Genomic DNA, 10,823 nt, shown 5'->3' on the forward strand with positions numbered 1-10,823 from the left:
AAACCAGGGGCGCCTGGGTGGCTTAGTCGGTTAAGCGTCCGACTTTCACTTAGTTCATGATCTCAGGGTTCGTGGGTTCGAGCCCCCCATCGGGCTCTGTGCTGACTGCCAGCTCAGAGCCTGGAGCCTGTTTCAGAGTCTGTGTCTCCCTCTCTCTCTGACCCTTCCCTGCTCACGCTGTCTCTCTCTCTCTCCTAGAAATAAATTTCAAAAAAAAAAAAAAAAAAAGAGGGCAGCCATCTAGTGGGGATGGGTGTGGTTTGGTCCAGCGCGCCCCTGCGGGTCCTGCCTTGGCGGTTGTGGGGAGAAGAGTGGCAGCACTCCAGTTCTTGAACCAAGNTCCCAGACCTTAGCCTCTACTACAAAAGCTGTAACTATTAAGAAAGTATGGTATTGGTACAAAAACAGACACATAGACCAATGGAATAGAATAGAGAACCCAGAATTAGACCCACAAATGTATGGCCAACTTATCTTTAACAAAGCAGGAAAGAGTATCCAATGGAAAAAAAGACAGTTGCTTTAGCAAATGGTGCTGGAAGAACTTGACAGCAACATCTAGAATAATGAAACTAGACCACTTTCTCACAACATACACAAAAATAAACTCAAAATGGATGAAAGACCTAAATGTGAAACAGGAAAACCATCAAAATCCTAGAGGATAAAGCAGGCAACAACCTCTTTGACCTCAGCCACAGCAATTTCTTACTCGTCGTATCTCCAAACACAAGGGAATTAAAAGCAAAAATGAACTATTGCGAACTCATCACGATAAAAAGCTTCTGTACTGCAAAGGAAACAATTAACAGAACTAAAAGCCAGCTGACGGAATGCAAAAAGATATTTTCAAATGGCATATTGGATAAAGGACTAGTATCCAAAATCTATAAAGAACTCCCCAGACTCCACACCCAAAAAACAAATAGTGAAGAAATGGCAGAGGACATGAATAGACACTTTTCCAAAGAAGATATCCAGATGGCCAACAGACACATGAAATGATGTTCAACATCACTCATCATCAGGGAAATACAAATCAAATACAAATACAAATCAAAGCCACACTGAGATACCACCTCACACCGGTCAGAGTGGCTAAAGCGAACAAATCACGAAACTATAAATACTGGTGAGGATGTGGAGAAACAGGAACCCTCTTGCACTGTTGGTGGGAATGCAAACTGGTACAGCTGCTCTGGAAAACAGTGTAGTTTCCTCAAAAAACTAAAAATACAACTACCCTATGACCCAGCAGTAGCACTGCTAGGAATTTACCCAAGGGATATAGGGGTGCTTATGCACAGGGGAACGTGTACCCCAATGTTTATAGCAGAGCTTTCAACAATAGCCACATTATGGAGAGAGCCTAAATGTCCATCAACTGATGAATGGATAAAGATGTGGTTTATATATATAACGGAATACTACATGGCAATGAGAAAGAATAAAATCATGCCATTTGCAGCAATGTGGATGGAACTCAAAGGTGTTATGCTAAGTGAAATAAGTCAGGCAGAGAAAGACAGATATCATATGTTTTCATTCATATGTGGATCTTAAGAAACTTAACAGAAGACCATGGGAGAAGAGAAGGCAAAAAAGCAAATAGTTGCAAACAGAGAGGGAGGGAGGCAAACCATAAGAGACTCTTAAATACAGAGAGCAAACTAAGGGTTAATGAGTGGGGAAGAGGGGAAAGTGAATGATGGGCATTGAGGAGGGCATTTGTTGGAATGAGCAATGGGTGTTTTATGTAAGCCAATTTGACAATATATTATATTTAAAAAATAATAAGTAAATTGGTAAGTTTCTTATTTACCAGATAAGGAGAATGATACTATATTCCTTCTTTGTTTTTTCTGCCTCGAAGCTCACAGTAATTATGTTCAGTAACCATTAGTATAGGCCAATAACATTTTTTTAATGTTTGTTTATTTATTTTGAGAGAGACGGTGCAGCATGAGCAGGGGGAGGGGCAGAGAGAGAATCCCAAGCAGTCCCCATGCTCTTAGCATGTAGTGTGACATGAGGGGCTCCATCCCAAGAACCGTGAGAACATGACCTGAGCTAAAACCAAGAATCAGATGCTTACCTGACTGAGCCACCCAGGCACCCAGACCAATAACATTTTTAAGCTTCTTTTGTAAAAAATGAAATCTAATGTTGAAATCTTTGTGTATATAGACACATACATACATGTAACACACAGGTACATACAGAAATATATCAGTATATATTGCAACACAATTTCAAATTAGATTTCCTAAGGCACTTTTGATAGACAATGTAAAATACATTCTTGTTTCCTGTATATATGTGTTTCATTCCATTGTAGTTAGTCTTAACAATGTTCAAATTGTTTCCTCTTTGGCCAGTGGAAGTCACTTCAGTTTGCCTTCTTTAAATTGGTTCTCCAGTCTTTTTAGTATGATGCCAATAATCTGGATAGTTTCCATGCTTAATGGTATAGTAGGTTATTCTAGGCTTATCTTGGACACTTCCTGTCCCAAACCTGGAATCAGCCTTGACGTTAAGGAATTCTTTTTGGCAGCAAATGGTGTTTAGACACTATAATACTGGTACACAGGTGTGTGCTTGTTGCTTCTGCAGTGGTCTCTGTTTTTAAGACTTTTACAGTGGGCAAAACTAAGAAGTATGTATTTTTAAATATAAAATATGTAATGAGTTAATTTGTATTTCCTAATTCAGGATCAGATTTCAAATCCAGGATCAGAGAGTTTTTATGTAACTCATTCATTTTACATCTGTTTCTTTTTTGTCCCATAGCAAAAGTTAATTTCTAAAAACACTAAGATTGCTTTTTGCAAAGCATCCATTTGCTTTTTCTCAGACTGTGCATGCAACAGTATTACAATAACAGTACCAATTCCTATGGTAAAAATACAGTTAGTGATAACAAAATAGGTTCCTGTTTTCTTGTTGCTGCTTTAAAGTTATTTTTCTTAGTTTATATCTTATGAGAGATATACTATTAGATTATTGTTTGTGTGTGGTTTTTAAAAATTATTGTATGTAGGGGTACCTGGGTGGCTCAGTCTGTTAAGCGTCAGAGTGGTCATGATCTAAAGGTTGGTGAGTTCATGCCTCACTTAGGCTATCAGCTTTCAGCACAGCCTGCTTTGGATCCTCTGTCCCACTTTCTCTTTGCCCCTCCTGCACTTATTCTCATTTACTCTCTCTCTTTCTCTGTCTCTCAAAAATAAATAAATAAACTTAAAAAAATTATTGTATGTAAAAGCACTTGGAATATTCTCTGTATGGAACTCCATATACAATCAAGTTCATTTATTTCATTAACTTTCATTTAATGGGAGTGTTTTTCAATTTAATTTGGTTTTGTTTTATAATTATGTAAATTATTTTATATGGTCCTAAAATCACATCTACAAAACAAGTTTTATGAGAAAATTTCCTACTATTCTTTCCTACCTTGTTCCCCTTCTGCTTATAGGTGATCATGTTTTTTAAGGTTTTGATTTTTTCTTTCATTTAAAAAGTTAGATAAATATATGAATGAATGGTAGCATATGATAGATGTTTTTATCCACCTTGCTTTTTTTTTACTTAACAATATATACTGTAGTTGTGAGATACCTCATATTACATATTTTCCTCTTTTATTTTTAAAAATTGCATAGTACTCCATTCTGTACATGTACCATAATTAACACAACCATTTCCCAATCATGAACATTTAGGTTATTTGGAAACTTTAGCTGTAACAAACAATGCACTAGTGAATATCTTCTTATATCTATTTTATATTTTTGTAAGTGTTGATCAGATTCTTGGAATGGTTTTGCTAGTCAAAAACGAAATGCATATGTTTACTTTGATAGATAATGTCAAATTCTCTGTTGTTGGGGTTTTTACATTTTTCACTCCAACAAGCAGTATTTGAGAGTGGTCCTTTTCGCTATAAGTGCCTTACTAATAAATTGTGAAACTTGGATTTTTTCCAGTTTGTTGAGTGAGAAATAGTATCTCAGAGATTCATTTTCTTTTTTTAATTTTTATTTTGGAGAAAGGGTTGGGGGGAGCATGTGAGTGGGGGAGGGCAGAGCTTCTCTGCTGCTGACAGCAGAGAGCCTGATGTGGGGCTCAAACTTATGAACCATGAGATTGTGACCTGAGCTGAAGTCAGATACTTAACTGATTTAGCCACCCAGGTGCCCCATCTCAGTGATTCTTAATTTGGATTTCTCTTATGAGCAGGGTTGAGGATTTCTATGTAAGGGTAATTTGCATTTATTTTTCCATAAAATATCTGTTCATATCTCTTGACGTTTTTCTATCAGGGTGTTGGTCTTTTATTCATTTTTAGATACTCTTTATATATAGGATCATTCAATTATCTCATATAAGTTAAAATATTCTTTGACTTTCTCATTTGTCATTGTTCTTGTGGTATTTTTTTTCTTTTCTTTTTTGCCATATAAAAGCTTTAAGTGCCATATACAACCTTTTTAGTTTTATGTATTTGAATGCATTTTATGTATTGCCAGTATTTCACATTATTGTATATAGTTTTGACCATTACTAGGGATGTTTTCCCTACCCTCCAATTATAGAACACTTGATCCATAAATTCTCCTCATACTGGTGTGGTTCAAATTTTTATATTTAAATATCTGTTCTTTTTATTTTTATTTATTTTTTCAATGTTTTTTAAACAAATTTATTTCTGAGAAAGAGAGAGACAGCATGAGCAGGGGAGGGTCAGAGAGAGAGGCAGACACAGAATCTGAAACAGTTTCCAGGCTCTGAGCTGGCTGTCAGTGCAGAGCCTGACGTGGGGCTCAAACCCACGAACTGTGAGATCATGACCTGAGCCGAAGTTGGATGCTTAACTGACTGAGCCACCCAGGTGCCTTATAGCTGTTCTTTTTAAAATTTATTCTTAGGAGCACCTGGGTGACCCAGTGGGCTAAGCCTCCAACTTCGGCTCAGGTCATGATCTCCCAGTCCGTGAGTTAGAGCCCCATGTCGGGCTCTGTGCTGACTGCCAGCTTATAGCCTGGAACCCGGTTCAGATTCTGTGTCTCATTTTCTCTCTGGCCCTCTCCTGCTCAAACTCTCTCTCTCTCTCTCAAAAATAAATAAACATTAAAAATTTTTTAAAAAGTAAATAAAATAAAATTTATTCTTAGAACAGATCACAATTCATCTTTTCTGACTACCCAGATATCCCAACACCACTTATTAAGAAGTCCGTTTCGTCCTCACTGCTTTGAAATACACTTTCTATGTTAAATTTCTATATGCACTTGGGTCAATTTCTCAAGTTTCTTTTGTGTTTCATTGGTCTTTTTCTCAGGTATCAAGGCCAAATGTAAATTATATTTACATTTTATTATACTTTAATATAATGCTGTTCTTAGGCGTGTTCATCTGAAGCACTGTCAGAGTTCTTTTAAAAAAGAAAAGAAATACTTAGTTTCTACCGTAAACCTAGCAAATCTCTGGATATTGGGCCTGGGTGTGTACATTAAAAAACAAAATACAAAAAAACCCCAATTTTGCAGTGCATTCTGATAATCCCATTAAAAATGGCCTTATAAATGACTCTATCATTTATCCAGTTTTTTAAGCCAAAAATCCTACGAGTCTCCCTTCAGTCCTTCCTCTCCCTTTAACTCTGTTTGTTAGTCAGTCATCGAATCCACATTTTACCTCAAAAAAATCTGGCTTTAGGGATGCCTGGGTGGCTCAGTCGGTTAAGCGGCTGACTTCGGCTCAGGTCATGATCTCAAGGTCTGTGGGTTTGAGTCCCATGTGGGGCTCTGTGCTGACAGCTAGCTCAGAGCCTGGAGCCTGTTTCAGATTCTGTATCTCCTTCTCTCTCTGACCCTCCTCTGCTCATGCTGTCTCTTTCTCTCTTTCAGAAATTTAAAAAAAAAAAAAAAATATCTGGCATTGAATCTCCGACGCCACTGTCTTTTACCATCTCTCTCATGGACCTATCAGCACTTTCTTCATACTACATTTGCACTGCCTAACAGTTGCTGCTCCCTGAAAACAAGGTTGATCACGTCACTCCTTTGCTGACCTTTGTTGGCACTCAGAATAAATTCAGCCACTCTACCATGGTATATATGAGGCCTTTCACTCTCAGGTCCTACCCTCCTTTTCTTTCTTCATCCCTGATACTCCACTTCACACTGAATATTTCTGTTATGGTGGTATTCTCACTGGTGGATGGACACCAGACTTAGTAGCTCTTTGTATTTAGACTTATGGTTTCTTTTACTTAGGATCTGCCCCCTTCCTGTGTAGCTGGTAGGCGTCAGTATTTGAGATGCAGTTAAAATGGCATCCCTTTGATAAAGCTCTTTTTTAGACTCACAGCCAGAATTAGTTGTCCCATCCTCTTTATTCTAGCAAAACTTTATTATTTGTATCTTTATGAGTTATGTGAGTCTCTAATCTCCCAGGAATTTCACACTTTCAACATCAACCAGAATATGAGCTTTTCATGTTTTTCCAGCCTGTAGCAGAGTGCATAGCATATAACGAGCACTCAAATGTTTGTTCAATGAATGAAAACAAATAAGTCTTCATTAGTGTGTACTGATTGAAACTGAAACAAGACATGACAGTGGCCAGCTTGTTCCACTATTGAGATCTCTCATTCGTTTGGCTTTTTGTAGTCAGCCTTTTTAGACTTTGTTTTCTGTACATGTCAGTTCCTTACTCTTTTAAAATCCATGTATCATACCTATAATAATAAATTAGATACCTAACCATCTTAATCTCTATATCTACCTAAGAAGTTTTATTTTGATCCTAAAAATAGATGTTGCTTTACAGAAGAAAGTGCAAAATTTACATATAGTGGTGGCATGAGATAGGTATATATCATATATAGAATTTCAGAAATAGTTATCAGTAATATTAGAAAAGACGTTTTTAAAATTCTTTTGCAATTCTGAAGATGAAGTACTGATTTAGATGATGATTTTAGACAAAGAACTAAGTGCTACTGGAGCCAAATTATTTTAGAACTACAGTAATTATCTCCCCACCCCCAACTCTGTGACTGTGTTGTAATCTCTGAAACAATCAAATGTGATAACATAAAAAAAAGGAAGGAATCATTAAAAAATAAGCACAACTTCATAGTAAGAGGGTATCAAATACTGGAATAATCAATCCAGTTTTAAATTTCTAGTATACTGTTTTTTAAAAAATCAGTACAGGTATAAATTAGATAATATATTTGAACTCCCAAAAAGCCTCAAATTATTTTAAATATATACTTAAATATATAAATTGAAGTTTTATTGAAATATAGAAATTAATCTAATGAATTTTAGATGTTATTCTGAGTTTTGCATTTATCAACTGTTTTGTTAATTATTGATTTCCATTTAATTGCATTTCAACTCTGAGCATTGCAAAAATATTTTCCAAAATATAATAAATATACATAGTTTTGGTAATAAAATATAAAATATATAGTTTTTAAATATAGACAGTAAAACCAAGTTCGTTACTATCACTACTTTTATCCTGTATTGCAACATTTTGACACTAAGTCTTATTTTGTGTGAGTTACTTCATTATTCAACCAAGGAAAAGACAAATTTGTGTTGTGTGTGGTTGCAACTTGAGATTATATAGATATATTCTTAAAATTTCTTTTCGAATTATGGTTTTAAAATCACTGAGAGGAATGATAGGAATTTTTAATATGAGTTTTGTTTTATATAAATTTTTATATAAGTTAATAACTTTAATTACAGATGTACTAGTCTTTTCTGTTGATTAGATATATATTCAAAGTTTAATAAATGAATTTTTATTGTATCAAATTTTTCCCCACAGGTTTCTTCTCTAAAAGCAGGCAATATAAATTACATATCCTTATGAAACCTATTACATGGAAAACCAATGTGCCATCTTCAACCCAATATCATTTCAGGATATTACTGGAACCTAAAATTGAAAACTACTTTGCTATATATTGTTTGAAATATTTAAGTATCCTTTGTTATCCAAATTATTCAAGTGTGCCTTGTAACTATTTTAAGAGAAGTGTTTTAAGAGAATTCTGTATGAAAATTGAGGCAACTTGAATCTAGCCTTTTTAAAAAAAATGTTTTCAAAATTGAATACTTTCTCAATAGTAAATCTAGTGATTAAACTGCCAGAAATGGATTGTTTTGAAATATCAATATTATAATTCTTCATATATAGAATTATCAGTTAGTTGGCTGGTTTCCTCCCAAATGTTTTATAATACTGTTTGAGTAATGACCACTATTATTTAAAATTCATGAACTTTTTTGCATATTAATTTGGGTGGAATAGCTAAATGCTAGCATTCATACTTGTATTTTAATCTATATTTTTCTTCTGGAACATTATTGGTAAATTTTGAGATGGTAGAACTGTTGACCCAGTCATACATGTACAGAGCTTGGCCTCTGAGTTAATTAAATATGAGTTAATAATATATTATAAGGAAATTATTGTCCTTATTACAGTTATTAGGTAGTTACTCAAATTATAGCTTCAAAGGAATGCAGAGCATGGAAAACTCAGGATTAAATTATGCATTTGAACCTTAGGCCAGCTTTTACTGTGGAAACAGTTTTCTGCTAAGAGAGAAATTGTATGTCATTGAAATTAAATGCTTTTCTGGGGATGGAAGGTTCCAGTTTTTAATGAAATTACTGAGTGTGGTGTAGTGAAATGATTAAAATCTGTATTCCGGGAATGTGGCAGGGAAAAAAAATCAATAAGTGCTAGCGCAGCTTTGCTGCTCAATGTGAATCCTGAGAACGAAATAAACTACTACAAAAATAATAATTAAAAACATATCAGCACATTAATTTATTTAGCATCAGTCTCCTGAGACATCATCTTCACTAATTTTTAGCATACATTTTACTGTGTAATGAGCAGCCTTTTTTTCAGATATCCCTATTAGACAGGCAGTATTTCTGCCCTTCCCCCAGTGCTCCTGCATTGCAATCATTGTACTTGCACTTATTATGTTACAAATGACCGAGGTAAGGCTGACATTCTCAGTGCATGCAAAAAGACCTAGTCTGCCAAGCTTTTTTTTCCCCCCTAATGAAGCAGCTTTGTGAAATCTCCCCATGTGTTAATACTAATGAAGATCCTCCAGCACAATTAAAATCACAGCCAGTGGCTGAAGAGGAAACATAAAACAATAGCATCCTTTAAGATACATTTATCCACAAATGTATGTACAAACTATACATATATGGTCAAATTATTCTTCTGTAGCTTGCCTTTCACTTGCTCTTCATTCTGAAAATTAAATCATGAAATTTTTAATTATAGGAACTTTGAGACTTTAACGTGTTGTGGGGGGGAAAAACACTACCTCAGTGAAAAAGATTTTAATTATATATCTTCTTGTGTAACAAAACATTAACCAAAGTTAAGGCTTTTTAAAAATCATTTTTAGGAAGCTATGGGGTGGTGTTACCCAGGAGGGAATAGGGTGTCCTTCACCTTTATTTTAACTTTATTGGTTTCAGGATGTTGGAATTGGGGGCTGAGGGAGAAATGGAAGGGTAAACAACAGAAAGTTGGGAGGAGATTGGGGGGTAGACAAAAAGCATACCTCCTGTGTAGTTTAAAGATGGAGCGATGAGCTCCCAGTCTTGATTTTTTAAAAAATGTTAAATTCCTACAATTAGCTCCTTCCCCCTCTGCCTTTCTGATCTCAGAAATTGGAGGGAAAAACTACAACTGAGATTACCTTTTACAGTTTTAACTTACAACTTTAAAATGACGTACTGTTTTCATGTGTTTTATTTAAATTTTCATTCAGTGCATCAACACTACAGCTAGTTTAATTTGCCTATGTTTGGGCAATAGCGTTTTATCCCGGGACCATCTTGCGTCCTGCTTTTTGACTTCCAAATATCCATGAATTCTTGGCATATTAATTTAGTTGGTTTATAGACTTCAACCGAATTATGAGTTTATGGAGAAAAAAAGTTTAGGTGGAAATGATTAGTCAATCCCTATTTTCCAGTTTACATTTTTTGAAATTAGGTTTTCAATCCTATTTTCTGCCCTACTTTTGAAAGCAAAAAAAAAAAATTAGTTTCTTAACTTTTTTCCTGGGACAAGGAACGGTTGCAAACTCAAAGCTATAGTATTCTTGAGAGAAAGAAGCAACCCCCCCTCCCTTGGCTCCTTTAGGAGCTGATAGGTCATTTATTATTGGAACCGAAATGGTATAAACAATTCTCTCTCTTTTTTCCCTTGTTAACAGCAACTTTCATTGTTAGAGAGAGGAGAGAGAGAGAAGCCTTGTTGGTTGACGTCACTTGGTTCATGAAGCCTTCGCCTAGAAGTGAAGCTGCTGAACAAACCTTGAGAAGAATCATCTCCTGCTTCAATCTGCTGCTGGATAGGAACTAATCAGAGAGAGGCGGAAGGCGGAGAAGGAGGGAGTCCAGGGCTTTCCCGATCACAAATCTCACCTCCACTCCAACTCTCTTTATACTTTTCTTGCAAAAATAATAATCGAGATAAGGAGGTGGTAGGGTTTCCAAAAACAAAAATCGTAACCTTCAACCATCTGGGGAAGACAAAAATCCCATCCACCGCAACTCTCAGTTCGAAAGTAAAGGTGAGTTAAAAATCTTCGGGTGTGAGGGGTGCGGGTGAAGTCGAAAATTGCAAATGTTACCGAGCCGGCTGCAGCAGAACGGGAGAAACTACGCTCCCGCGAGCGGAGACTCCGGAGTTGCTGGTCTCGAGGCGCTCGCCCTGCCCGCCCTGCTCGCCCTCAGCGGCTGTTTACCCTC

The 10,823-nt window shown here is 35.9% G+C and overlaps 1 protein-coding gene across 1 annotated transcript in view; it reads left to right on the forward strand.

Moving 5' to 3' along the window:
• BAZ2B (bromodomain adjacent to zinc finger domain 2B) overlaps window positions 1–10,823 on the forward strand; it is a 384,241-nt gene that overhangs the window by 76,965 nt on the left and 296,453 nt on the right. Inside the window, exon 4 of the mRNA XM_077761009.1 lies at window positions 10,286–10,645. The gene's annotated coding sequence lies outside the window, so the exon portion shown is untranslated. The remainder of the gene's footprint in view (window positions 1–10,285; window positions 10,646–10,823) is intronic.

This window comes from Crocuta crocuta, unplaced genomic scaffold (assembly GCF_008692635.1).
Source record: "Crocuta crocuta isolate KB4526 unplaced genomic scaffold, BGI_CrCroc_1.0 scaffold153, whole genome shotgun sequence".
Lineage (NCBI taxonomy): Eukaryota > Metazoa > Chordata > Mammalia > Carnivora > Hyaenidae > Crocuta > Crocuta crocuta.